The following is a 27,273-nucleotide window of genomic DNA, read 5'->3' on the forward strand; positions in this document are numbered from 1 at the left end:
TCTGTTGATCTATACTTCTCCGCATCCCATCCTTCCTGCTTTCTTTCCCAAGCCTTTAATTAAGACACCTTTTCTTTACACTCATAACTTGCAGATGAGCTCAGACCTGAAACATTGGTTATCTATCTTCACCTCCTATGAGTGCTGCAAAACTGGTGCAGTTCCTCCAGCATTTCTGTGTTTTGACTGCAATGAGTACAGGCCAAGAGCCATCAAATGTTCCTCATTTATGATAATCCTTTCATTCCTGAAATCATCCTTGAGAACCTCCTGCCTCAGCATCACATCCCTGCTCTTTTATTCCTCTTGAATGCCAACATTGCATTCTTCACCACCTATTCAACCTGCAAACTTCCTTTCAGGGTATTCTACACAAGGACTTCCAGATCAATAACATTATAGTTTCATTTTTAATTTAGTATACCTTTTCTTCCACCTTTTATTATTTTCAGCTTTTCTTTAATTTCAATATTTTTATATCCTCTGTGATATAAATTTTATCTGATTTATTGCTTTTTTTTGGTAACTTCTAATTGCCTAAATCTTTAAAGTAGCATAATGTCCTGAGGGGCTTTATCAGAGGGTCATCAATTCAAAGTTGTTGCCAAGCAACACAACTTCTATTTGAGTTGAGGACATAAAGTTTGGTCAAAAGATAAGTTTTAAGGTATGCTAAAGGAGAAAGAGGTGGAGTGGAGTGCAATTTTGGATGGGAATTGCAAAGCTTCGGACATTGGCTCAGTCATCAGTTGTAATATGGTGACATTGTATATACTTGAATAAGAGTCCAGAATTCAAGGAGGGAGGAGCCTATGTATCAATTTGAAAAACAAATGAGAATTTTAAAATGGAACTAGTATGGATCAGCATACACAAGAATTTGGTGTATGATTTGATATGTAGGAAAGGTTTGGATTTTTTGGAAAAAAAATAGAACAGTGGAGCTTAGCTGGGAATGTAATAGTGGGAGTAACAAGACATGGATAAAGGTTTCAAACCAGGGACTGAGGCAATGATAATGATGCACCATCAATTACTCAAAAGACTGTTGTTGAGAAACCAACTGACTTTTATTCACTTAAGAACAACGGCACATTCACACCATTTGACTGTCCTGCACTGAGGAGGGGGCTGTGAGACAACCACCTTTATACAGGAGCCTGTGGGGAGTGGCCACAAGTATAATCAGCCAATAGGTATGCCTGACCAGACAATTGTACATAACAATGGTTTACCACATTCACCCATTGTTTTTAAAAAAGGTCCAGTGGGGTGAAGTGGAACTTACAAGGTTACGAATTCAAAGTCACAAGTTCAGTCTTTCCTGTGGTCTAGTTATTCGCTGGGATCGTCATGGTACTGTTTGCGGCTGTGGTGCAGCGACGGTGTCTTGGATGGTCTCTGGCATCTGTACGTACTCATTTATGTTGAGCTGATGAGTAAGCACTAATGAGTTCAGTGTATTCTCCCTCGGGGCAGAAGTAGGGTACCACAGGTCAGGAGCATCATGTCTTTTTAATGGAGAGGGGAGTATGGGGTGATCAGCAGTGCTCTCTGGGCAGACCCTCTGAGCTGGTGTCTTTGTGCCCATCAGGGTATGCCACGCAGGCACATTGAGGGTTGATATGGAGGAAGTGGACCCTTTCGATCAGGGGTCAGACCTTTGGCTCTTCATATGCTTCTGGAGTATGACTGGCCCTGGTCATGCCAGTAGTGTGGTCCATGTCGTAGGTTTCCTGGGAAAGGAAAACATGCATTCATGTTGATGGTCTGACTGTAGTTGATAACCATCCTGTTCTTTTCCCCATTCCTCACTTCCACTAATGGCACTCTCCAAGACTTGGCTTCAATGATCCCCTCCTTGAGTAAGTGCTGTACCTCTGTCCAGATAAATTACAATCGGGAGTGAGAATAATGACGGTGGGTGAGTTTTTTTGTGTGGTTGTGCATGGTGAGCAATGGGTTGTTGGCCATGTACGATGGGGGATTGTGGAAGGGAGGTGGCACACAGTGGTCGGTTTGAAAATTGCCGGTTATACACATTGAACTCTATCATCACACTTTTAAGGTGTCACTGAAAATCCAGTCCCAATAGCACAGCAGTGCAGAGCTGCGGGATTACCAACAGTCTAAAATCTTTATATTCAGCACCCCACACCCTTAGAGTCACTATGCAGAAGCTTCAGATGTCCACTGTGTGCAACTTGGATGTCGAGGAGATCTTCTGGTTCACTGGAAATACTGTAAGGGAAAGGTGCTGCACTGTGTCCGGGTGCATAAAGCTCCCACTATTGAAAAAGCAACTTTGTCACATGGCTGTTTACCTGAATATCCATCATCAATCTGGCGAGTTGGTGTGAACTGTCCTAGTCGAGTGTGATGGAGTCCAATGTTGGGTTGCTGCACATTGCTGCTGTGGAAGATGGTCGTGTCCAAGATGGTGGCCCCCAAAGCCTGCACACGTTGCTGCTGGATCCAGAAGATGACATCCAAGATGGTGGCCCCCCCACAGATCATACATGGCGCTGCTGAGCCCCAGTGATGATAGTGTCCAAGTTGGCGGTCCCCACGATCTGCATTCGGCACTTTTAGGATGAGATTTCAACTTGTACACTTTGTATTGTGGCTCTTCTTCCTGCAGCTGGAACAAGTTGAATCCTTTGCTGGGAAATGTTTCCTCTGATGCTTTCCCAGGCTGCAGAAGTGGCACTTTGGGTGCTCACATTGCACTGTGGCTGTGGTCGGGTCATCTCCAGAGCTGGATGAAAGTCACGGGAGGTGGTCATGGAACACTGCTGCCATGATCGAGTAGTTAGTGGAGCAGCGGCACATCCCAAGATGGTGGCACCCAGGGTAACCATGAGGTGGCCGCGTTGACAGTCGGGTAGGCCTCCATGTTTTGGAATTCCACCTCCTGCATACCTGCCAGCTCAACTGCTCTTTGAAAACTGAGGTCCCTTTGCTCCAAAGGTTTCTGTCAAATATAATTCAATCTGATCCCCATGATGTAGACATCCTGGATCAAGTCCTTTATGTATTCCTTCATTGACACAGCCCTGCATTCACAGGCCCTGCCGAGTGTTCACAGGTGCTGAAGATATTCAGCATTGGGCTCACCAGGCCATTGTTTGCAGGTCACTAGAAGTTGTCTGGTGAAGATGATATTGATCTTATGCAGATATTGTCCTTTGAGTATGTCCATGACTTCCTAGTATGATGTATTGTCCCTGATCATACAATACACCCATGATGCCAGTCTGGGAGTGCAGAACTTGTAGCATATCGGTCTCTGATCGCACAATGGAGGAAGCCTGCAAGAATGCTTCAAAACAGCATAGCCAGAGCTCAAAGTTGGTGGATGCCTCAGGCAATTGAGCATCAATCTCCAGCTTTCTGGCTTCAGGATCTGCTCCATTGTTTAAAAAAAACATTTAAGTGAATAAAATTGATGCACCATCAATTACTCGAAAGACTGTTGTTGAGAAACCAATCGGCTTTTATTCACTTAAGAACAATGGCACATCCATACTGTTCGACTGTTCTGCACTGAGAAGGGGGTTGTGGGACAACCACCTTTATACAGGAGCCTGTGGTGAGAGGCCACAGGTACAGTCAGCCAATAGGTGTGCCTGACCAGACAATTATACATAACAGTAGTTTACCACAGGTAGAGTCATAGAATCTTATAAAGGTAGAAATAGACAGTCATTGTGATAACTATGGATTCAGTAGGATATAGTTTCATTGAGCCAACTCAAGCTCAACTATAATGTGTGGATTTCACAGGTAGTTGTAGTCAGTAGTGGGAGAATGTGAATGATACAAGGAACTGGCAAAGGATCGATCCTTGGGGTTGCGTGGAGACTTTGAAATCTCTTTTGCTTCTCCATGCTTCTAATATTTTGGAAATCTGATTTGAGGTCATTTCTGCTCATCTACTTTTTATAGCAGATAATATGGAAATTTAGAGGTAAAGGAGAAGTTGAGAGTCATAGTGGTGTTGATCTGATGATGCCAAGCGAGGTATGAATACAAAGTCAAGGAAATGAAAATAAAAAAAATGCAGATACTTGAAATTCAAGATAAATATCACCCTTCCCCTGCCAGTCCCCCATCTTTTCTATCCATGGATGCTGCCTGATCAACTGAGTCCCTACAGCCTCTCTTTGTTCAGTGAAAATAAAAGATGCTAGAAGCATTCCAGCAGCATCTGTGGAATTTGAAAGAATTAGCAATTAAAATTGAAGACTTTCCTTCTGAACAAGATCCTTGGGGACATGCCCTATCTCACTCAGCTAAATGCTCTTGAAATGCTAAATTTTATCAAAATGATTTCAGCTCAGTGAATTTTAACTTTTCCCATGAAATCAAAAAAATGTTTCTTCATCATATTTTACTGAAACCTCATCTCATTACACCATGCAAAAGTGTAGGAAAGTGCTTCCATTTTCAAATTTTCTCCCTGTTTTATCTGCACAGCAACAGAAATATTATTTCTTCGATGTAGCCCTGTGCTGCTTGTTACATGAGTCCATGAATTTTTGCCTCCAATTTTAATGCCTTTGGATTCAGAACAATTAAAATCAGCGCTAATTAGTTCATTTGCTTTCACTGATGAGTTCCTTTCTTGCTGAATCAGTTTGTTGCATTTTCTCCTTTCTGTCTGCCTAGTTGGCTGGAATAATTAGCTGGCATCCTGTGGTGTTACAGATTTCCACCCAAATTGACTTGGACCTTTTGGCACCTTGAGTTATTAAATCTGATCAGTGCCAGGTTCTCACCTGCTTATCGAGTAGTGTTAATCCTATAATCTATTTATTTCGCCCTGTCATCTTTTAATAATTTATACCTTGCTGGATGAAGCCCTTGTCTGCCCTTAAGCTTCTCTGTTAAACCAATTATCGCCACCTTCTCATTACATGCACAACCTTCAAGCTTCACTGCCCTGTTTCACTGTTCCAGACGCTGTAGAATGTTTTGTTTATATGGGCGATTCCTTGATTTCACAATGCCTCACAACTGCTTAATGTAAACTTGTATTTCCTTCTTCCTGGTCTCTATCTCATTGCTTTATTTATTCAGTTATCTTGTAGTATCTTAAGCTTGGAATAAATCACAATATGCAGTTCTATCATCAACAATAGCTTGTTTAAATACTGACTTTTTTTTCCCCACAGCAAAATATCCCACAACATTTTATGATTGTGCTATTTAACTAATCTTGATATCAAGTCACACGTGGAGATACTGGAGTGCAGGAAAATGTTTGTTCAAAAAGAGAATGAAGCAGCATGGAGAAATGGATAGGTTGAGAGAGAGAGAGAGCTCAGTTGGCAACTGAAGGTCTGCCTCCAATTTATATCTCAGATATGCAGGAAGCCAGAATTAAAAATGCACAGCAATGAATGAGTTATGGGAACGGATGATATTGCAGAGACGGAAAGGGTTGAGACCATGGAAGAATACAAAAACGAAGATTAAAATATTGGTAATCGTCAGAACAATGGTATTAGAACGCTGGAGAAAGATAGTTGGTGCACGAGTTTCAGGTGAGCATAGGTTTTCATGGAACTGTGTGATCCAAAGTTGGTCCATGAATAATGACTTCATCAGCAAATGACCCGAGTTATGTGGATTCGGTGTTTTGAAGTTGGCAATGTTCTGGTGATAGGATTAAATTGTGCTTGTGATTCACCTTGGGGTTGCATTTGAAAGCCAGAATATTAACAGACATTTTCAGTTTCCCTGGAGATGATGGAAAAAAATAGCAGCAGGATTATATCATAACAGCAGTTAGTTGCAGGAAATGTTGGATATTTAATTAGCCTTCTGAAAACTTGGAGATAGTTAAGAGGTTTAATCATGGTCAAGGCAAGTTGTGTTTGTTTATCAGGCTACTTTGGTCAAGATAACTTGTAAGGCAAACTTACAGAGACCCATTTCAAGTTATATTTCTTTTGCTCATGAATTTTGGAATCCATGAACTGTTTGCAGTTCGTTTCGAGCAGGCATATCAAATAAATTTGATACTTTTTTAATATTTTAGTTTGAGAATTTTTGATCAACATGCAGTCAAAATGAAAAATAATAAAGAAAACATTAATATCAATTAATATTAACAAAATACAAATATCAATCTGCATGTTGATATTAAAGAAAGTGAGAAAAAAGAGGCAATGTATGATTCAATCATTACATTAAAAAATTACAATAGTACTACAGAAGTGCAAATTCAGTGTTCATGTTGAACCAAAGGGAGAAAAAAATAATAGAAAGAAGAACAAAATAAGAAGAACCCTCCCAGCCCACCAGCCCCCCCCCCCCCCATCCCACTGAAACAAGAAGGAAGAAGAAAAAGTTAGAAAATAGAAATAAGAAAAAGAAAAGATTGGCTTCACTTTGGATTAACCCCACTCCTATCAATGGACAAATAACCTTAGTTATAAGACAATAGGTGCTGGAGTGAGCCATTCAGCCCATTGAGCCAACACCAACATTCATTTAGATCATGGCTGATCTTCCACTATCAGTACCCTGTCCCTGCCTTCTCCCCATTACCCTTAACTCTCCTGTCCACAAGAACCTTATCTAACTCACTCTTGAATTTATCCAAAGAATTCACCTCTACCACCCTCTACAGCAAAGCATTCCTTAGATCAACAACTCTCTGGGTAAAAAAAAAAAAATTCTCATCTCTGTTCGAAAGGGCTTTCCCTGTATTCTTAAATTATATAGGGTCCTCGGTGTTGCAAACAGCTGAGGGGGGGGGGGAGTGGGGGGAAGAGATAGGAAGAAGGAATCATTAAAGATTTACCCTGATGTACTTTAGGTATGAATTCCATATTCTTAAAAATACATCATACTTGTTTCTGACGTTAAAGGTGATCTTCTCCAGGGGAATACAATTACACATTTCGATCTTCCAGTGGGTTAAACCTAGTTGGGAATCAGATTTCCAAGAAACTGCTGTGCATTTTCTAGCCACTGCTAAAACAAGCTTTACGAACTTTAATTGATATTTTGACAACCTCATTTTAGGTGTTACGTCTTCTAAATTCCCCAATAAAAATAATTCAGATGCCTAAGGTTATTGAATTCCACTAATTTCATTTCCAGGAGATTATCCAAATCTTCCCAGAAAGGCCTTACTTTAGGGCATGACAATGTTGAATGCAAGAAAGTACCTATATCTTGACCACATCGAAATTGGAATTTGAATTGATGTGGAGTAAGCTATAGCTGATGCACCAAATTATATTGCACCAGCTGATACTTTCCATTAATCGTATTAATCCTGCTGTCCTGACATAAGTCAGACCAGCAAAATGGATCAATTTCAAAGCCCAAATCAGATTCCAACCTTTGAAATTTCATGTTATTCAAACAAATTAATAAAATCAATTTATTAAGATGTGTAATTCTACAAAATAATACTTAAAATGAAATTTATTTATTACTTATGATGCCTTTCGATATTGTGAGCATAATATGTCATATTGACCTGACAATTTATTGTCAACCACTTTGTGACCCCTCCTTTTTTGTCACCTTAGACCCACTGGCCTGGGATTCATCTATCCCTAAAGAAGTAATCACATTTGGAATTATTTTTTTCCCTATTAACCATTATCTCATTGAGGGTGTCCTAAAGCTGGATCATTTCACTCATTTTTGGTTGATCTATGTGATGCAGTAAAATGTAACAATTGGAGTTTTCATATATTCCTTATCACAACTTTTGCTTTTTGTAACCATCTTTAGTTAGCATGGGGCTGAGATAACAATGAGATTTTGATTGCTCTTTTAGCTCATTTGAAAGATGTGTTAATCCTGGGAATATTTATTATTTGGTATTTAATTATTTTTTTTCTCCTCTTCCTTTTCTACTTTTTTTTGTCTTTTGTGTTATTTCAGCTGAAAATATTGATGAAATATGTTGTGTATCTGGGAAGCTGCAGCATTTATGATTCCCATTGCATCTGTATATTGAACTGATTTATTAGACAATGAACTCTTCATTCATTTGTTCCTATTATTGGCCTGCTGATACTTCACTAACCTGCAAATTTCACAACTGTGGAAGCAGGTTATTCCATTTACAGAACATGATCTGTTATTCCATGACCCCACCTTCAAACATTTCCTCATCTCTATGCTCAGTTACTCTAATGACCTTTTTGCTGACATAGAGCAATCCACTCTTAGTGAAGAACACATTCACTCCCCACAATTCTTGTTCCCTCATTTTTAGTATTTTTGTAGCAGCAACTACACCTTCTTCTTTCTTTGGCTTGGCTTCGCGGACGAAGATTTATGGAGGGGTAAAATGTCCACATCAGCTGCAGGCTCGTTTGTGGCTGACAAGTCCGATGCAGGACAGGCAGACTCGGTTGCAGCGGTTGGAGGGGAAAATTTGTTGGTTGGGGTTGGGTGTTGAGTTTTTCCTCCTTTGTCTTTTGTCAGTGAGATGGGCTCTGCAGTCTTCTTCAAAGGAGGTTGCTGCCCGCCGAACTGTGAGGCGCCAAGATGCACGGTTTGAGGCGATATCAGCCCACTGGCGGTGGTCAATGTGGCAGGCACCAAGAGATTTCTTTAGGCAGTCCTTGTACCTCTTCTTTGGTGCACCTCTGTCATGGTGGCCAGTGGAGAGCTCACCATATAGCATGATCTTGGGAAGGCGATGGTCCTCCATTCTGGAGATGTGACCCACCCAGCGCAGCTGGATCTTCAGCAGCGTGGACTCGATGCTGTCGGCCTCTGCCATCTCGAGTACTTCGACGTTAGGGATGAAGGCGCTCCAATGAATGTTGAGGATGGAGTGGAGACAACGCTGGTGGAAGCATTCTAGGAGCCGTAGGTGATGCCGGTAGAGGACCCATGATTCGGAGCCGAACAGGAGTGTGGGTATGACAACGGCTCTGTATACGCTTATCTTTGTGAGGTTTTTCAGTTGGTTGTTTTTCCAGACTCTTTTGTGTAGTCTTCCAAAGGCGCTACACAACCAGACAGGTTGAGCTCAGTGAGCAAAACTGAATTTATTGCAGGCTGCTGGGATGGACTTATACTCCCTGCCCAGACCTGGCTGAGAACCGCGCTGGGGGGCACTGACGTCACCCGGGCATCATGTGGTCCCCCAGTGCAGGCTTCTGATCCCTGTGCTGAGAAGAAGGGGAAACCCCTGACGACACCATTTTTGCCGGCTGCCTCGCTGCATGGATTACAAGCGGGGCCAGTTCACCTGCCTAGTTGTGGCTGCCACATTGCCCCCCCCCCCCCGATCCAGTGCCAATGTCCTTTTTAGCTGGGCAGCCTCGCTTCTTGGGCTGGGCCATATTCATTGGTTCAGTGGGGTCAAGGTGGGCTGGCTTCAGCCTGTCCACTGTAAATAGTTCCTGCCTACCGCCGATGTCCAGCGTGGAAAGTAGACCCTGAACGCTGGACAACCTTGTACGACCCCTCGTAAGGTCTCTGGAGAGGTGCCACGGGCGGGCCCTACCGAATAAAAACATACTCTGTGGAAAGCAGCTTGCTGGGGATGTGAGATGGCAGTGTGCTGAGTCTGGGCAGCGGTTGGGGTGTGAAGGAGTCCAAGCGGGCCCAGTGGTGGGGAAGTAGCTCGTGTGGCGACCACTGGGGGTTGTGAGGCATGTTGATGAACTCACCAGGAAGTGCCAGCGTTTCGCCCTAGACCAACTCAGCTGATGACGCCTGCAGATCCTCCTTGGGCATGGAGCGGATGCCCAGAAGCACCCAAGGCAGTTTGTCCACCCAGTCAGGACCAGTGAGGCAGGCCATAAGTGCAGACTTAAGGTGGTGGTGCAGACGCTCAACCAGCCCATTGCCCTGTGGGTGATAGGCCGTGGTGCAGTGTTGCTCGATCCCCAACTTGTTGGCAAGCTGCGCCCAGAGCGCAGAGGTGAACTAGGCGCCCCGTTTGCTGGTGAGTTGATTCGAAATGTCGAACCGGGCAACCCAATCATGTAACAGTGCTCAGTAGCAGGAGTCCATGGAGGTATCTGGCATCGGGATCGCCTTGGGCCAATAAGTGGTGCAGTTCACCACCGTGAACAGGTAATGGTTGCTTCGGGAAATGGGTAAGGGCCCAACTATGTCCATGTGAATGTGGCTGAACCGTTCCTGGACGTGCTCGAACAATTGCACAGGCGCCCTGGTACTTTGGATATCTGGCAATGGGTGCATGTTCAAGCCCAGCCCATGATCTGCTTCCACAGCCCATGCCAGATGAACCGCTCTGCCACCGTGGACCTGATGGATGGGTCTGAAAGGTCATGGTCATGATGGAAGACTTGCCTGCGCCACTGCTGGGGGACCACTGGCTGCAGGGTGCCCATGGAGACATCGCAGAGGACGGTGCTTCAGTCAGAGTTGAGAGGTCTTAGAACTGCCGGCCCGTGATGGCAGTCCTGAAGGCTCACGTCTCCTCGTCTGTCCAAGGTGAGCTGGTTGAAGTCGAGGTCGGGCGTCAGCACGCAGATGGCTGGTCGCAAGAGTGCATCGGTGACCACATTGTCCTTTCCCGCCTTGTGCCAAATGTCAGTGGTAAACTCTGACACGTTGGACAGGTGACACTGCTGGCGGGCCGACCAGGGGTCCTTTGCCATCGTGAGTGCCTGGGTGAGGGTTTTGGGGTCAATGAAGATGGTAAAAGTCCTCCCCTCCAAGAAATAGCAGAAATGCCTCACCGCCAGGTACGTGCCCAATAACTCACTGTCAAAAGCAGTATACTTGTGCTCTGGTGGGCGGAGAACCCGGTTGAAAAATGCCAGTAGCTTCCATTGTCCATTCACCTGTTGCTCCAGGACGGTGCCGATGGCTATGGCAGAGGCATCGATGGAAAGCACCATATGCAGGTCGGTGTGTGGGTGGGTGAGCATGGTAGCCTTCGCGAGGGCGTCCTTGGTGGCCTTGAATGCACTGCAGGCCTCTGGGGTCCAGGTGAGCATTTTGTGCTTGGCTGCGATGAGGGCGAATAGCGGCTGCATGATGCGTGCAGCTCCCGGGATGAATTGGTTGTAAAAGTTGACCATACCCGCGAACTCCTGCAGCCCCTTGAGATTGTCCAAACGTGGGAACTCCTTGATTAGTGGCGTCCTTTATAACAGTGGGCGTGGCTCCCTCGGCTCTGATAGTATGGCCCAGGAATTGCATGGACTCTTTCCCAAACTGGCACTTGACTGGGTTGACAGTGAGGCCGAAGTCGGCCAGCCAGGAGAAGAGGGTGTGCAGGTGGGCCTTGTGTTGCTCCCTGGCAATGAGAATGTCATCTAAGTAAATGAAGACGAAATCCAGGTCCATGCCCACTGAGTCCATGAGGTTCTAGAAGGTCTGAGCGGTTTTCTTGAGCCCAAATGGCATGCGAACGAATTTGAACAAGCTGAAGTGGGTGATGATGGACGTCTTGGGTATGTCCTCAGGGTGCACCAGGATTTGGTGATACCCGCACACCGTCAACCTTGGAGAAAACCCTCGCACCATGCAGGTTGGTCGTAAAGTCCTGGATGTGAGGGATGCGGTAACGGTCAGGAACTGTCACCTCGGTGAGCCGTTGATAGTCTCTGCAGGGGCGCCAGCCGCCAGAGGCTTTCAGGACCAAGTGGAGCGGAGAGGCCCACGGGCTGTCGGACCGCCGAATGATCCCCAGCTCCAACAGATGCGAAAACTCCTCCTTCGCCATCTGGAGCTTGTCAGGCGGGAGCCGGCGTGCATTAGCATGAACCAGTGGACCCTGGGTGGGGATGTGGTGGAACATCCTGTGGCGCGGTGAGGCAGCGGAGAACTGTGGCTTGAGGAGGGTTGGAAACTCATCCAGAATTCGCTGGAACTCGTCTCTGGGCATGCTGATCATGGCCATCTGCAGCTGTTCTGTGCGGGAGGCGTCAAGGCGAACAGCCTGGAAAATACGGGCATCCACCAGGCACTTCCCCCAAATATCCACCAGAAGCCTGTGGGCAAGGAGAAAGTCGGGACCCAGGATGGCGGTCGGAAGGGATAAGACAGTGAACCTCCATGAGAACTTTTGTCAGCCAACATGGAAGTGGACTGTATTGTCTACATATGTCTGGATCTCTGTTGTATTGGCCAAATGGAGGGGAGGTCCTCGAGGTCGGTTCCTGGACTCGATGGCCATGGCCGGGATGATGCTGATCTGGGCCCCAGTGTTGACGAGGAACCACCACCCACTGACTGAGTCCCGCAGGTAGAGGAGGTTGTGTCCTTTGCCATTCGCTGCTGCCATTAACAGCGGCCGGCGTGCTCGTTTCCCTGGAACGAGCAGGGCTGATGACACTTCCAAGCCTTGGCTCCCCAGTGCTAGTGGTAGAAGCAGAGGCCTGGAGCAGATGCCGTGCCCCTGGTTATGCTCTTGGTTGCCCCTGCAGGGGGTGGATGCTTACTGCAGCACTAGGGGCAGGCTTGGCGTGGTCATGCCCATGCCTCATGACCTGCTGGACCGCCGAGCCCTCTGGGAATTGCTCGAGCCATTGCTCTTGGGCCTTCTGAGTGACCTTCCTCGGGTCGGTAAAGTTCTCTTGGGCCAGTAATGGCTGGATGTCCTCGGGCAGATGAACGAGGGAAAATGCACTCGAAGAGTGAGCAGTTGGTGTGATCACCCAGGAGCGCGAAAATCTCGTCCATCAGCTCCATCGGGGAACTGTCCCCCAAGGCTTTGAGGTGCAGCATCCGAGTGGCACGCTGGCGCCTGGATAGTCCGAGGGATCCGGTGAGCACTAGCTTGATGGTCTCGTATTTGTCTTCAGCGGGTGGGTGCTGAACGATGTGCAGCATACGTTTTAGAGGTGGCCTAGTCCAGGGCAGTGACCACATAGTAGAATTTGGTTGTGTCGGATGAAATCTGGCAGAGGTGAAACTCAGCCTCCGCGTGGCCAAACCAGGTCTCCGGTTCCTGAACCCAGAAGTCAGGCAGCTTGACGGCTATTGCACTGATCCCAGGTTCGCTCATGATGGGTTCAAAGATGTTTCAACCATTCGGGGTCACCAGTTGTAGCAGCAGCTACACTAATACTGAAAGAACACACAACCAGACGGGTTGAGCTCAGTGAGCAGAACTGAATTTATTGCATGCTGCTGGGCTGGACTTGTACTTCCAGCCCAGACCGGGCTGAGAACCACACTGGGGGACGCTGATGTCACCCGGATGTCACGTGGTTGCCCAGCGTGGGCTTCTGTGCCCTGTGCTGAGAAGAAGGGGAAACCCCCGACGGCACCATTGTGGCTGGCTACCTCGCCGCGTGGATTACAAGCAGGGCTGGTTCGCCTGCCGAGTGGTGGCCACCACACTTTCAACATTATTAACTGCTTCTGCCAATGTCAATCTTTTGAAACATCTCATTATATCTATTATTGATTCATAACCTATGTTGACCTGGTCCTCATCCATTTATCTGATGCCAGATTTTTTTTATGCCTGTCCTTTTCATTTGGCTTCACGGTTCATTCGGTTCCCATAATTGAGAACATTCTCATAAAATCAATACGTTTTCTGTTTCTTTATCCTTCAGAAACATCATCAAAGCACAAATCCACCATCATATTTATAGTGTCCATTATCACAAATCTCTCTTTGGCCAGAACTCTGCAGCTTTTGACTGGGGATGAAAGTGGTGTGTTCTCTTTAAATTGGTTCATTACTGTGTTCTTAATGTGTTGTTCCATTTTGAACAGGAGCTCTATTTTGTTAAACAGTTCTGCAAACAAATTTGTGTGTGCCCTTAGTGTGATTTTTTTTTAAATTGTCTTGTTGGTGTTGCATATTTCAGCAAACTGATAGTATGTGGAACAAATATTTGCAATGTCTGTGTTTTAAATTTGCTCTTCTTCCACTGATTTTGAACAATATTATTGAGACCATATCCCCATTCACAGAAAGCTTTGTAGATACCCCACACAGCACAAGTTGCTGATTAAATGCTTTTTTTTTCCTGCCAAGCAGTTCCAGCAGCGTGTAGGATTATGGGTAAGGAAGACAAACATTACTCCCACACTCCCACATTGAGCTGTCGCTGCGAAAAGGAAAAGCATGTCACAGCAGCACCCCTTTTTCTCAATCATGCCAGCGGCATGTCACAGTGGGGGGGGGGGGCGGGGAGAGCGACGACAGGGGGAGGAGGCCATTCAGGAGAACTTTAAACAGAAAGGGAACAGAGAGAACATGGAACATGTTCCATGTGTGATGCATCACTCATCACATCATCGCAGAGGCGGGATCCCCCTTAAATCACCGTGTTCGTGATTTAACAGGCAGGTTAGGCTGCTGCTTTAAAGCAGTAGGAGCCACACACTACCTAGAAATATCACCCAAGTCCTTGGAGGGCTACCCGGGTGCTGAAATTTGAAAGCACCTAATGGGGACAGTAACTTAAAATGATGAGGAATTTTGGGTCAACTCTTCAAGAGGGGCAGAACAAAATTGGGAGCTTGCACCTCATTTCTCTTGTACTTTGAAATTTGGAGCCAGAAATGAAGTCGTGAAGACCCTCCTCCTCAACTAAAAAAGTATTTTAGAGAGCTGACCCATCATATATTGTTTGTTATTGCAGATTCCAAAATAATTTTGGAATTGTTTGACTAATTATTTAATAGTTTAAACCAATCTTACATTTTGAAGCAATTATGTGGCACATAAAATAGATCCTACTGCATGGTTATAATCCTAGGGTGTTGTCTTTTTATTTTTATTTTTGCCATTCTGTAAACATTTACTTCTGAAACAAATAAAGTTTTCCATCAAGTTGGATAATTTTGAATAAGCAGAATTTTTTAAACAATTCAAAAATAATGTTGCCATATACTGTTCCCTCCTTTTCCTCAGTTCATCTGAAATTATATTATTCCTTTGTTATAGCTTCATCTTCAACATTGAAGATATCTGTCACTTTTTGTGACAGATATCTGTCATTTTCCACTTTCCTTTCCTCCCACTCATTCACCTTGTCCCACTTTTCAGCAAAATCCTTGAGACCTTATCTAAATTTGAGAACATTGTTGAAAGTTATATAAAAGAGAAACACATGAAAGTCATTGATCTCAAAATAAAGAGGTAATGAACAGAGTGAAATTTACGTATGAGAATTCATGCCAGCATTGGAAATAACCAGAAGAATCAAATTATCTGGTTAATGAATGGCTTGTTTTGGTAATATTTTGAATGGTCACTTTGACACTTCATTTTTTTTTTCAAGATGTATAAAGATAAAGTATACAGATGTGTGGATTAACAACATGATATATTTGAGTATTACCTGAACAGCTGAGCATTTTACCAAGGGAGTAAAATGATTTTGGAAAGTTACAATCAATTGAAAACACAGCTGGTGGTAGATGCTCTGGCACAAATAATCTCATCAAATATTTGAAGAAGATGACATTTATTGTGGAAAGAAATAGTAATTCAAATTTTCTTCCAACAAGATTCAAATCAGAGTCCCTGGGATTAACTATTTTATTCAGTTACATATCCTTTTTTTTGACTGTTATTTATTTTGATGCAACTGATTCCTGGCTGACTTGTTATTAAGTCAACACTTAAAGCAAAGAAATTTAGTTCAAGGTTTCATTTAAACTATTTCTAGATACTTCATGTTTTTTTCTAAGGAGAAATGTACAGTAGGCAGATCAGAATCACTAAGGACAAGCATTTCTGCAATTGTAGTTGTGCAAATAAATAAATGCACAAGCATTCTATCCATCTTCATTTGTACCCCCTATTTTTTCCTCCATGTCTTTTCTTTTCTTTGGCTTGGCTTCGCGGACGAAGATTTATGGAGGGGGTAAAAAGTCCACGTCAGCTGCAGGCTCGTTTGTGGCTGACAAGTCCGATGCGGGACAGGCAGACACGATTGCAGCGGTTGCAAGGGAAAATTGGTTGGTTGGGGTTGGGTGTTGGGTTTTTCCTCCTTTGCCTTGATGTGAGAAGTGTCTCACCTGCAGTTATTATTGAGGGTTTTAGATTTTTGTCCGAAAGTCCAATTTCAAATTTTTGCCAATTTTTGGGGTTTCTTCACATTTAATTTCACCTTGCATTTGGTCCAGCAAATATATTTATTCTTGTTTCCATCATTGAAATTTATTCAACTCTTTCACCTATGGACTGTTATATTTTGGGATGTTTTTAATAGTGTGATTATCAGGTTCTGACTCACATAGTTATCTCCATTGTTCTCTGCACTTTCAACCCTTGTGTAAAATTTTTTGTGTTATTTCTATCTTCAGCTGCATTTTTGCACCCCTTTTATGTTCTCCATATGTGACTTTGTTGCTGGAGGAACCACAAGGCATCACTAGGTTTGACCTATTTGTTGTCTGCATCTACTCCATTTTTTTGTGTGATCAGTTGCAATTATTTCACACGCGTTGTTTGATCTTACTCCAATGGGAAAATATCACTGGCGATACTGTTCACTTAAAGCCATTCCTCATTCTTCTGCTATCTTTGCCTCACTCTTCTCAAGTGTTCTCTTTGGCACAGGTAATCACAGAATTCTCTCTTTGTTTTTCTGGCATGATCTTGTCTGCTTCCCAGTACAGAAATGTTGAGATGTCCTTAATCTTTTAGTTCATAATCAAAGTATAACTCCTATTATTTACTCATTTAAGCAGTTCACTCACAATTTAAATACTAAAACCTGGACATCGTTATTAGAACCATAGAACATTACAGCAAAGAAATAGGCCCCTTCGGCTCTCCTAGTCTGTGCCAAACCATTTTTTTTTTGCTTAGCCCCACTAACCTGCACCCAGTCCACAGTCTTCTATACCTCTCCCATCCATGTCCTTGCCGATATTCTTCTTAAAAGTTAAAATTGAGCCCATATTCACCATTCCAGCTGGCAGCTTGTTCCACACTCCCACCACTCTGTGTGAAGAGGTTCCCACTCTTGTTCCCACTACACTTCTCCCTTTTCACCCTTCACACATGTTCTCTTGTTTGTATCTCACCTACCCTCAGTGGAAAAAGCTTACATACATGTACTCTGTTTATCTCCCTCATAATTTTAAATATCAAATTTCCTCTCATAATGCTATCCTTCAGGGAATAAAGTCCTAACCTGTTTAACCTTTCCCTGTTTGTTACTCAGACCCTGAGGTTCAGGCAACATCCAAATGTTCTCTGCACTCTTTTTTTATTGATATCTTTCCTATAGTTACGTGACCAAAACTGAACACAATGTTCAAAATTTGCCCTCACCAATGTCCTTATACAATTTTACCATAACATCCTTACTCCTTAATTCAATACTTTGATTTATGATGCCCAATATGTCAAAAGCTCTCTTTACAGCCCTATCCACCTGTGATGCCGTTTTCAGGGAATTAGTATCTGTTTTTTTCAGATCCCTCTGTTCTACTGCACTCCTCAGTACCCTATCATTTACCATGTATGTCATTTTTTAGTTTGTCTTCCAAAATGCAACACTTCACACTTTCTGCATTAAATTCCATCTGCCATTTCTCAGCCCATTTTTTTTCTTTTTTTTAAATTTTTTTAAAATTTTTTTTTAGTCAAGGTAGGTTTCGTGAGTAATTGGGTCATTTCATCTGATCAAATTGAATTAAAGAGTTGACCTCCCATATAGCAATTGGATTTTCTCGTGGATTACTTTACATACATAAACCCCACTGTTAATTTTAACTTTTATTATTGTGAGAAACAGAAGTACCTTCACAGAATTTGCTCGAGACAAAAATTGAGAACAAAGAACATTTATTATACAACAATGCAAAGTTGGGTGCTTCCCCCTTACCCTGGGAATACACATACACACTCTCAGCCCATTTTTCCAGCTGGTCCAGAACCCTCTGGAAGCTTTGAAAATGTTCATCACTGTCAACAACACCTTCAATCGTATTGTCATCTGCAAACTTGCTGATCCAATTTACCACTTTATCATCCAGATCATTGATATGGATGACAAACAGCAATGGTCCCAGCATAGATCCCTGAGGCACACCACTAGTCACAGGCCTCCAGTCTGAGAACCAATCATCCATCACTACTCACTAGCTTCTCCAGTCCAGCCATTGTCAAATCCAGGTCACTACTTCACCATGGGCAATCGAGACAGAGGAGCAGTCAATTGGGCAACAAGTTCAAGTTCAAGACAAAAGGAGAAACTCAGGAGATAGCAGTAGATTGGGCAATCAGGTTCAACGGTTGAAAGGTAATCAAGGTCAGGTAACCCAATCATCACCATAAAAGTGAGGGACTGTATAGCAAAGCAGTCATCATTGGAATGGGCAGAATCAGAATGGCAATGAAACAAGAAGTTTCAGTGAGAAGAGGCTTAGATGGTGCAAGAGTTGAAGTAAGAAAGGGCCATCCTATTCGAGGAACAAAAAAGATTTAACAGATAGGCACAGGTAAGAGCAGTTTTATATATCATATTTTTTTCCTCAACCAATAGAGTGTGGGTATGGCAGTCAAAGCAGGGGAATGGTCCTTTTGCAGAACATGGGTCATCAGGGAGGCCAACAGTTTCCTTGATGACTTCATCTGCATGAGTGCATCCAGCTGCAGCTCCTGACAAACAGAATTAAGGAATTGGAACTGGAGTTGGATGAACTCTGGATCATTCGTGAGGCAGAGAGAATGATAGACAGGAATTATAGGGACACTACCTTGGAGGCAGGAGGAGGATAGATGGGTGATAGAAAGCAGAGGGAAAGGGACCAGGCAGGCACTGTAGGACAACCCTGTGGCCATTCCCCTCAATAACAAGTATGCCACTTTGGATACTGTTGAGGGGGAAATGACTGACCAGGAACAAGCCATGGTGATCAGGTCTCTGGCATGGAAGGGAGGAGAAGAAGTGAGCTAAAGTAATAGGGGATCCCATAGTTGGGAGGTTCTGTGGCAGAGCTCATGCATCCTGAATGGTATGTTGCCTCCCTGGTGCCAGGATCCAAGATATCTCAGATTGAGTTCATGGCATTCTCAGGAGAAAGGGCGAGCAGGTAGATGTTGTGGTCCACGTAGGGAGCAATGGCATGGGTAGTAGGAATGAGGATGTCCTGAGAGTTAGGTGCTTGGTTGAAGGACAGGATCTCCAGAATTGTGCTCTCAGGATTGCTACCTGTGCCTCATGTTAGTGAGGTTAGAAATAGGAGGATAATGTACCTTAACATGTGGCTAAAGATATGGTACAGGAGGGAGGGCTTCGGGTTTATGGATCACTGGGCTCTGTTCCAGTGGAGGTAGGATCAGTTCCAATGGAATGGTTTGCATTTGAACTGGAGGGGGAAATAATGGGTTTAAACAAAATTTGCAGGGAGATGGGAGCCAGAGTGCCAGAGCTGACAGAGAAGTGGAGGATGGAAAAGATGATGTGAAAATTGCATGCTCCATTAGAAGTCAATGGGTTGTTAGTGATGGAAATGTTCTCAGGTGCAACTATTTCAATGCAAGGAATATTGTAGGAAAGGCAGAAGAGCTTTGAGTATGGATATGCATGTGGAATTGTGATGTTGTAGCCATTAGAGAAATTTGGTTGCAGGAGGGGCAGGACTTGCAGGAGCAAATTTATAGAGAGATAGCAGACAGCTGCAGGAAACAAGGATGTGACAGTAGGAGATTCTAATTTTCCACATATTGACTAGGACTCCCATACTGTAAAAGGGGTGGATGGTTTGGAGTTTGTCAAATGTATTCAGGAAAGATGTCTGGATCAATATATAGACGTACCAACCAGCAAGAGTGCAATACTGGATCTCCTATTAGGAAACCACACACACACAGAACCACAGAACATTACAGCACAGAAACAGGCCCCTTCTGCCCTTCTAGTCTGTGCCCAATCATTTTTTTGTCCAGTTCCACTGACCTCCATCTAGTCCATAGCCCTCCAGACCTCTCCTATTCATGCACTTGTCCAAATTCTTCTTAAATGTTAAAATTGAGCCCACATTCACCACTTCAGCTGTCAGCTCATTCCAAACCCCACCACTCTGTGTGTGAAGAAGTTCCCCTAAACCTTTCCCCTTTCACCCTTCACCCATGCCATTTGGACTTCACCTATCCTCAGTGGAAAAAGCATATCTACATTCACTCTTTCTACCTTATTGATATTTTTCCTGTAGTTAGGTGACCAAAGCTGCACACAATACTCCAAATTCGTGACAGAACTGGTGACAAAAATATGTGTAGGGGAACATTTTGGGTCCAGCAATCATCATGCATTAGTTTCAAGTTAATTATGGAGAAGTATATATCTGGGCCTCAGGTTGAGATTCTAAATTGGAGAAAGGCCAATTCTGAGGAATTGAGAAAGGATCTAGAATAGGTGGATTGGGATTTTTATTTCTCTCTGGCAAGGATGTGTGAGGGAAGTTTAGAGATTAAGAATTTGCATGTTCCTGTCAGGATTAAAGGCAAAGTTAGCAATCACAGGGAACCTTGGTTTACGAGAGCTATTGGGGATCTGGTTTGGAAGGAAGAAGAGGTATATAACAGGTATAGTCCACGCTGCTGAAGATCCAGCTGCGCTGGATGGGTCACGTCTCCAGAATGGAGGACCATCGCCTTCCCAAGATCGTATTATATGGCGAGCTCTCCACTGGCCACCGTGGCAGAGGTGCACCAAAGAAAAGGTGCAAGGACTGCCTAGAGAGGTCTCTTGGTGCCTGCCACATTGACCACCGCCAGTGGGCTGATAACGCCTCAAACCGTGCATCTTGGCGCCTCACAGTTTGGCGGGCAGCGGCCTCCTTTGAAGAAGACCGCAGAGCCTACCTCACTGACAAAAGGCAGGGGAGGAAAAACCCAACACCCAACCCCAACCAACCAATTTTCCCTTGCAACCGCTGCAATCGTGTCTGCCTGTCCCGCATCGGACTGGTCAGCCACAAACGAGCCTGCAGCTGACGTGGACTTTTTACCCCCTCCATAAATCTTCGTCCGCGAAGCCAAGCCAAAGAAAAAAGAAAGAAAGGCAACATGGAGCAAATGAGGTACTTGAGGAGTATAAAAATTGTAAGAAAAACCTCAAGAAATAAATCAGTAAGTCTAAAATAAAATACAAGGTTGCTTTGGCAAACAATGCAAAGAAAAAGTCTAGGGGTTTCTACAGGTATATTTAAAGGAAAAGGATAGTCAGGGACAAAATTGGTCCCCTTGAAGATCAGAGTGGCCAGTTTTGTATGGAGCCAAAAGAGATGGGGGAGATTTTAAATGTATTGTTTCATCGGTATTCATTAAGGAAATTGGCACAGAGTCTGGGAGGTAAGGAAAACAAGCAATGAAGTCATGAACCTATACCAATTAAAGAGGAGGAAGTGCTTGGTGTCTTAAAGCAAATAAGAGTCTGCAGCATCAACTATGGCAGCACTAGGAATCAAGAGACATCCACACAATGCAAGGGTGAACTAGTAACTGATTTTATGCCTCGCACTGTGCGCAGGGAAACACTGGTGATGTCACTTCCAGAAGTGACATCAGTGCGTCAAGGTGCCACTCCCTAACACCCAGAAGTGGTAATGTCCCCAAGGCAACATGTGTCATTAACCTTGGGCTTCTCCTCAGGAGTGAAGGGTGTCCCATGCCATTTTGAGTTGGGCGACTGGGGCGGTGATTTAGCCCGTCTAACTGCACGGTTGTTTGGCCTGCTACAAGTGGATAAATCCAAAGTGACTGACAAAATATTAACTTGGAGCTTGTAGAAATTACAGGGGCTCTGGCAGGAATATGTAAAACGTTCTGAGCCATAATGTGATGCCGGAGGATTGGAGGGTAGGTCATCTAGTTCCATTTTTTTTAAAAAAGGCTCCAAAAGTAGCCCTGGAAATTTTAGGCTGGTGAGCCTGATGTCAGTAGTAGGTAAATTATTGGAAGGTGTTCTAAGAGATGGGATATACAATTATTTAGATAGCCATGAACTGATTAGAGATAGTCAATATAGCTTTGTGCGTGGCAGGTCATGTTTAACCAATCTTAAAGAATTTTTCGAGGAGGTTACCAGGAAAGTTAATGAAGGAAAGGGTGTGGATGTTGTCTTCATGGACTTTAATAAGGCCATTTACAAAGTCCCACATGGGAGGTTTGCCAGGAAGATTCAGATATAATTTCAGATTGAATATTTGGACCATATGGGAAAAGTACAATTCTAAATTGGTATGACCAATTTTCACAGAATTGTATGAATTTAAGACACAGAATAAGGTTCATCATGTCCACAAAAAAAACTGTAAAATTGCTAGAATACCGATATAACCACTCTTAGATTCCAGCTTCATGGATTTAAAATGTATAACTAAATTTTCATTGCATCTGATGAAAATTCCCACCGATTATCTTTATAGTCAGTGAATTTGAAACTCTCACCACACCTGGGTGAAATATTTCATCCCAGCTCTCAATTCTGATTTATTAGTGCTGACTAATTGACCACTTGATACATGTAATTTAATTACATTTCCCCTCTCTCTCTCTCTCTCTCTCTCTCTCTCTGCTTAAAAAAAAACACCCCTGGCCCATGTAATATTTTATATTGGATAACATTCCCTCATCTTAGAACATTTGAACAAGTCCCTTCCATACCATAAGCGGTGTATGTATAATGTGAAGTACTATATTATGTAACCTGGGAATGGGTCTAATATCCCTTTGCCTTGCATAATGGAGTAATTTTTTAAAAAATTTTTATCAATACATTCTTGGATTTAAGGATATGTGGACACACACTCCAAGATCTCTCTATTCCTCATGTATATGTGACCATTTATTGTTCATTTCTGTGTTTCGTGTCTCAAAGTGTATTACCACACACAATTCTTGACTAAATTCTATTTTCAACCTTCCCAGGTGAAACGGCTTTCACCTTCAACATCATTTGCAAACTTCTTTGCCTGACTTCCCACATTTATAACAAAATCAGATATATCTGCAGAAAAAAAGAGAACCTACTCATAATATTCACCAGAAACAGGTGTTGAATATTATCTTTTGCTTCCGACCAAAAATCTAATTTTAGATTAATTTTGTCATTTATTGCATCTCCAAAATGTTTGCTTTTAACTATGAAGTCTGCCCTCTGGGATATTATGAAAAGCCTTGCTGAAAACATCAAATGGGTGACCGTCATCAAATCTCCTAGTTATCTCCTCAGATTTGGTCTGATCCAGTGCCTGGCACTCAGTTTGAGCTGCTGGTCTCCAATACATGGGTTGATTCTTTCCTCCCTTTTAAAATAAAATTTGCAGTCCATTTCAGTGACTGTCTTGTAGATTGTAATTGCTCATTGGATGAAAAATTTATTTTCATGTTGTGGTAAACTCTTGGCAAATTTGACTTCTTTCCCTATGATCATGTTTTTTTTTGAAAATTTTAAATTTTATTTATAATTTTACAGACTCATACTTTACATACATTATAGGGGATCAATCCTCCCCTTTTCAGATTATTTTATTTTGAGTCCTCTCGTTTTTTCTCCTCTCTTCCTTACTCCCACCCTTCATCCTCCCTCCCACCTCAACATTAACAAAGACAAATATATATCGATTACTAAGAATAACAATAGAAATATGCTTTTTTAAAAAAGTGGGTGGGTGTGGGGGAGGGTGGGTGTCAGCCAGGACTCCAAATTATCTCCTCATTCCCTGCATTTCAGGACATGTGTGAGCATATTGTCCACTGTTTCCTTTTGAGAAAGGACTTGGGAAGCTTAATCACTTGCATTTCAATGTATTGCAAGTATGGCTGCCACACCTTAATGAATGTGTCATATCTCCCTCTTAAGTTCTAAGTAATTTTCTCCAGGGGAACACAGCTCTGCATCTCCATGTTGCATCTAACTCTGATGATGTTTTACACTTCAATCAAACCTCTTTTCTCAAAGGAGAGAAATTTCTTTTTTGTCTATCTGTGTAACTGAAATTATTTCATAATTGAAACCATTAAATGGTACCAGTAAATATACCAAATTATTTCATATTTTCCCACATGAAATAAAGGAAAGGACCCAAAACCAGAATCCCCATCCTGGCAAACAAGGTAAAATCTGTGAATGAAATAAAAGTCTCCATGAAGCATATGAGGGGGAAGAAAAGGCCAAGCTGAATTAGAGAGGGACTGAAGAGGATGAAACAGAATACCTTGGATATAAAAATTCTTCATGGCCATGCGAATATTTAGCAGGTTGTAAGATAAATGCTGGGACCAATTCGGCACATGAAATTAATCTATGTACTGAGATGGAAAGCTGATTTGAAACACTTGATGAATACTTTTAAGTTGCAACTTTGCAATGATCCTTATAAGCATTTAATCTCTCCTCTCTGCTGGAATTGTTTCTCTCACATATAAGTATGCCTATCTGTGGCCTGAAGTTATGTGCATTACTCTTTGGATTCTTTACATTGTCAAAATCTTTTATCTTTTTGCAGCCTTTTTGTACTTTGTCTTCCAAACTTGTTTACGAATTTGCCATTTCCAGTTAACTCTTGCATCTATGCCCAGGTTGTGACACCGTACCAGCTCATATAAATCTACCCCTACAACATTGGTAATAGATGTCAAAAGCAGACCAATTCCTCAAAATTGCTCTCAGTTCGCGAGGAACTAGTCGTCCGCTTGCTGATCTCTCAAGTCAGAGTCAAAGATTTGTCCATTAAATATGTTCTTTAAGACCCTACTCATCACTACGTATCAATTTTTCCCTTCCAATCATTTGCTTGAAAGACATCCTCTGTCTCTGTCTCTGTCTCTCTCTCTCTCTCTCTCCTTCTCCCCCCCCCCCACACCCCCCACTTATTATGGAATATAACTTTTGGATTTTTGCCCACCATTCTCAGAATGCAGAAAGTTGTATCGTTTATCTCATCCTCATTCTTGGTACTGGGAGAAAATGTGACATCCGTGAAATGAAATTGATCATATTACCTCCTCCTTCCCACATGCAGCTGAGCCAAAGATGCCCTTCTGGGATATTTACAGTCCCTGCCTGCTAAATGTTTGCCAGTTGGACAATTGTTCTCTATATGAATATACTTAGTTGGACATATGTTCTCGATATGAATATACTTAGCCATGGGATTACATACCGCATACATTGATCTCAGAATCAGATGCAAGACGGATGACCAGGTGTTGATGGTGTTCCAAAATCTTTGTTACAGCTGCTCCTATGTCTTGCACTCCCCACTGTTTCAGGATGAACATTTAATGACATTGAGGTACCATCACATGCCTTTACTCATGAAACCACAAGCCAAACCTGAGACTGAAACTTTTTATGGTAAACCTGATGACGGTCAGCGATTTGTTCCATCCCTGATGCTCATGTCACTTTTAGTGATTATAATATTGTTCAGTGAAAGAACTATGAACAAACTATGTACAGAAAATATTAATGTAGAGTTAAAAATTCATACATTATGGGTATAGCTGAATTAACATCCTTTCCTGAATGAATTAAAAACAGGGATGATGAAAATTTTCCCTGTTTAATTTCAAGGAAACTATATTCAGAGCCATCATGGGCACAATGGAACCAATTATTCCCACTGTAATTAATTTCCATGATTCATATGTAACTAAATTAGGACATTCCAAAAGGCATTCTTCTCCACATATGATTTATTGTTTCTGCTGCAACAGTGACCAATAATAAAGTTTAAATAACTATTGTATTGCTACCTTGTAATAGGACATTTGAGCTGTTCCTTATTTGTTTGGGTTGAATAAGAAAGTTCATCTCTCACAAAGAGTAGACCACTTGTATTCAGATTTTCAGGGGATGGCAATTGAATCGGACAAAAGTGATTTTGTTTTTTGGAATTCCAGATGGTTGGAAGCATGGAAAGTAGTGAAATGCAAGAATCAGGAAAAGCCCTGGGGGCCTCCTCTACATCACACCAATAATGAAATAAAAAAGAATGTGTGCACAGAGATCATTGTACTAGCTTCGGATGTGCGAGTTGGTTCTTAATTAAATATTTTTCAATACGTTTGTGTCATTCTTGTGCTTCCCAGTACTGGAAACAGTGTCTGACTTGATCTGAACTTTTCCTTGTCAAAGTATAGAAAATAAAAGGGAGTTGTAGAAATGTACAACAGAAAAACAGTACTTTGGACCAGGCAGGCCCATGCCTTTCAATACCATTAAACCTCTATCCTCTTGCCTTAACCTATGCCCACTAGTTTTAGAATCCTCTACCATGGGAAAGAGTCTCCGTCTCATAATTTTATATGCCTCTATCATGTCGCCTGTCAGCCTCTGCTCCAGGGAAACAGACCCAACTGAAGCCCTCCAACCCAAACAACATCCTTTTGAATTGGTTTTGAAACTTCTCAAGCTAAATTATATCTTACTTGCAGAGTGGTCAGTATGATTACACACAATACTCCAAATATGGCTGAACCAATGTTTGTACAACAGCAACGTGACACTTCAGCTTTTGTACTCATTGACTTGATCGATGAATGCAGAGATGCTAAACACATTTTACACTATCCTTCAACCCATTGTGCCACTTTAAGGGAACTATGTACTTGAACCCCTGTGTCTCCTTGCCATTCACTGTAAATGTCCTGCCCTGGTTTAAATTCCCAAAATACATTGAGAATAGTGTTCAGCCCTTCCACTTTTGCTATCTGCTAGGTTCTCAAATGTCAGTTGAACACATGGCTGTGCATGTATCAATTCAGCTTTGCACAAACATCGATGACACAATGTGCCAGGTCTGCCTCCTTCAACCATGTGTGAGTGTTTCATGCACTATTGCACTCACCAAGATGGCAGATGGCATGAGTCATCCAACAAATGTGTGCGCATATATCATAGAAATTGAATTACATCACACTTTGAGCACCCTACTGGTGCCATTCAAGTGAATTTTGTTGCTATTAACTTGCACAAAATGTAAGGTGTGTATTTGAGTAGGATAAATATTCACAGGCTGCTTTTTACCTCAGACCGACCTAAAAATGTCTGTTCCCCTTAGATAAGGTAACAACTCAGCCTTCTTAATATTTCACAGGCCATCATCAATTTAAAAATAAATTTAAGATCTGTGCTTTCATTCTCACCTTTGTTAGCACCAGTTGTAACCATAGCAACACTTTGTACATCACCACCCCTAAACATTCTGGAGTGTCAACAATGCAAAGAAATTACTGGCAGTGCACAATGCATCAAAAATAATCAAAGCAAAATTGGCCTCATAAAATTGAACTTACCATTTCATGGAGATCTGACAAAAATAGAGAGACCTCTCTGTGAACTTCCAGCCTGATGATCATTTGTT

General features: G+C 42.7%; 1 protein-coding gene and 2 long non-coding RNA genes across 37 annotated transcripts in view; 2 read left to right on the forward strand and 1 right to left on the reverse strand.

Annotated features, from left to right (window-relative positions):
- Positions 1-25,912, forward strand: part of LOC138763214 (uncharacterized) — a 52,293-nt gene extending 26,381 nt beyond the window's left edge. The window contains exon 3 of the long non-coding RNA XR_011357404.1: positions 25,811-25,912. This is a non-coding gene — a long non-coding RNA (uncharacterized lncRNA). The remainder of the gene's footprint in view (positions 1-25,810) is intronic.
- LOC138763207 (contactin-4-like) overlaps positions 1-27,273 on the forward strand; it is a 2,221,540-nt gene that overhangs the window by 1,188,611 nt on the left and 1,005,656 nt on the right. The window lies entirely within an intron of this gene.
- Positions 1,049-27,002, reverse strand: LOC138763217 (uncharacterized). The gene is made up of 3 exons (XR_011357407.1): positions 26,937-27,002; positions 25,069-25,168; positions 1,049-1,736 (listed from the first exon to the last, which is right to left on the reverse strand). It is a non-coding gene; the product is annotated as an uncharacterized lncRNA (long non-coding RNA).

The sequence above is a fragment of the Narcine bancroftii genome, chromosome 5 (assembly GCF_036971445.1).
Source record: "Narcine bancroftii isolate sNarBan1 chromosome 5, sNarBan1.hap1, whole genome shotgun sequence".
In the NCBI taxonomy this organism is placed as follows: domain Eukaryota; kingdom Metazoa; phylum Chordata; class Chondrichthyes; order Torpediniformes; family Narcinidae; genus Narcine; species Narcine bancroftii.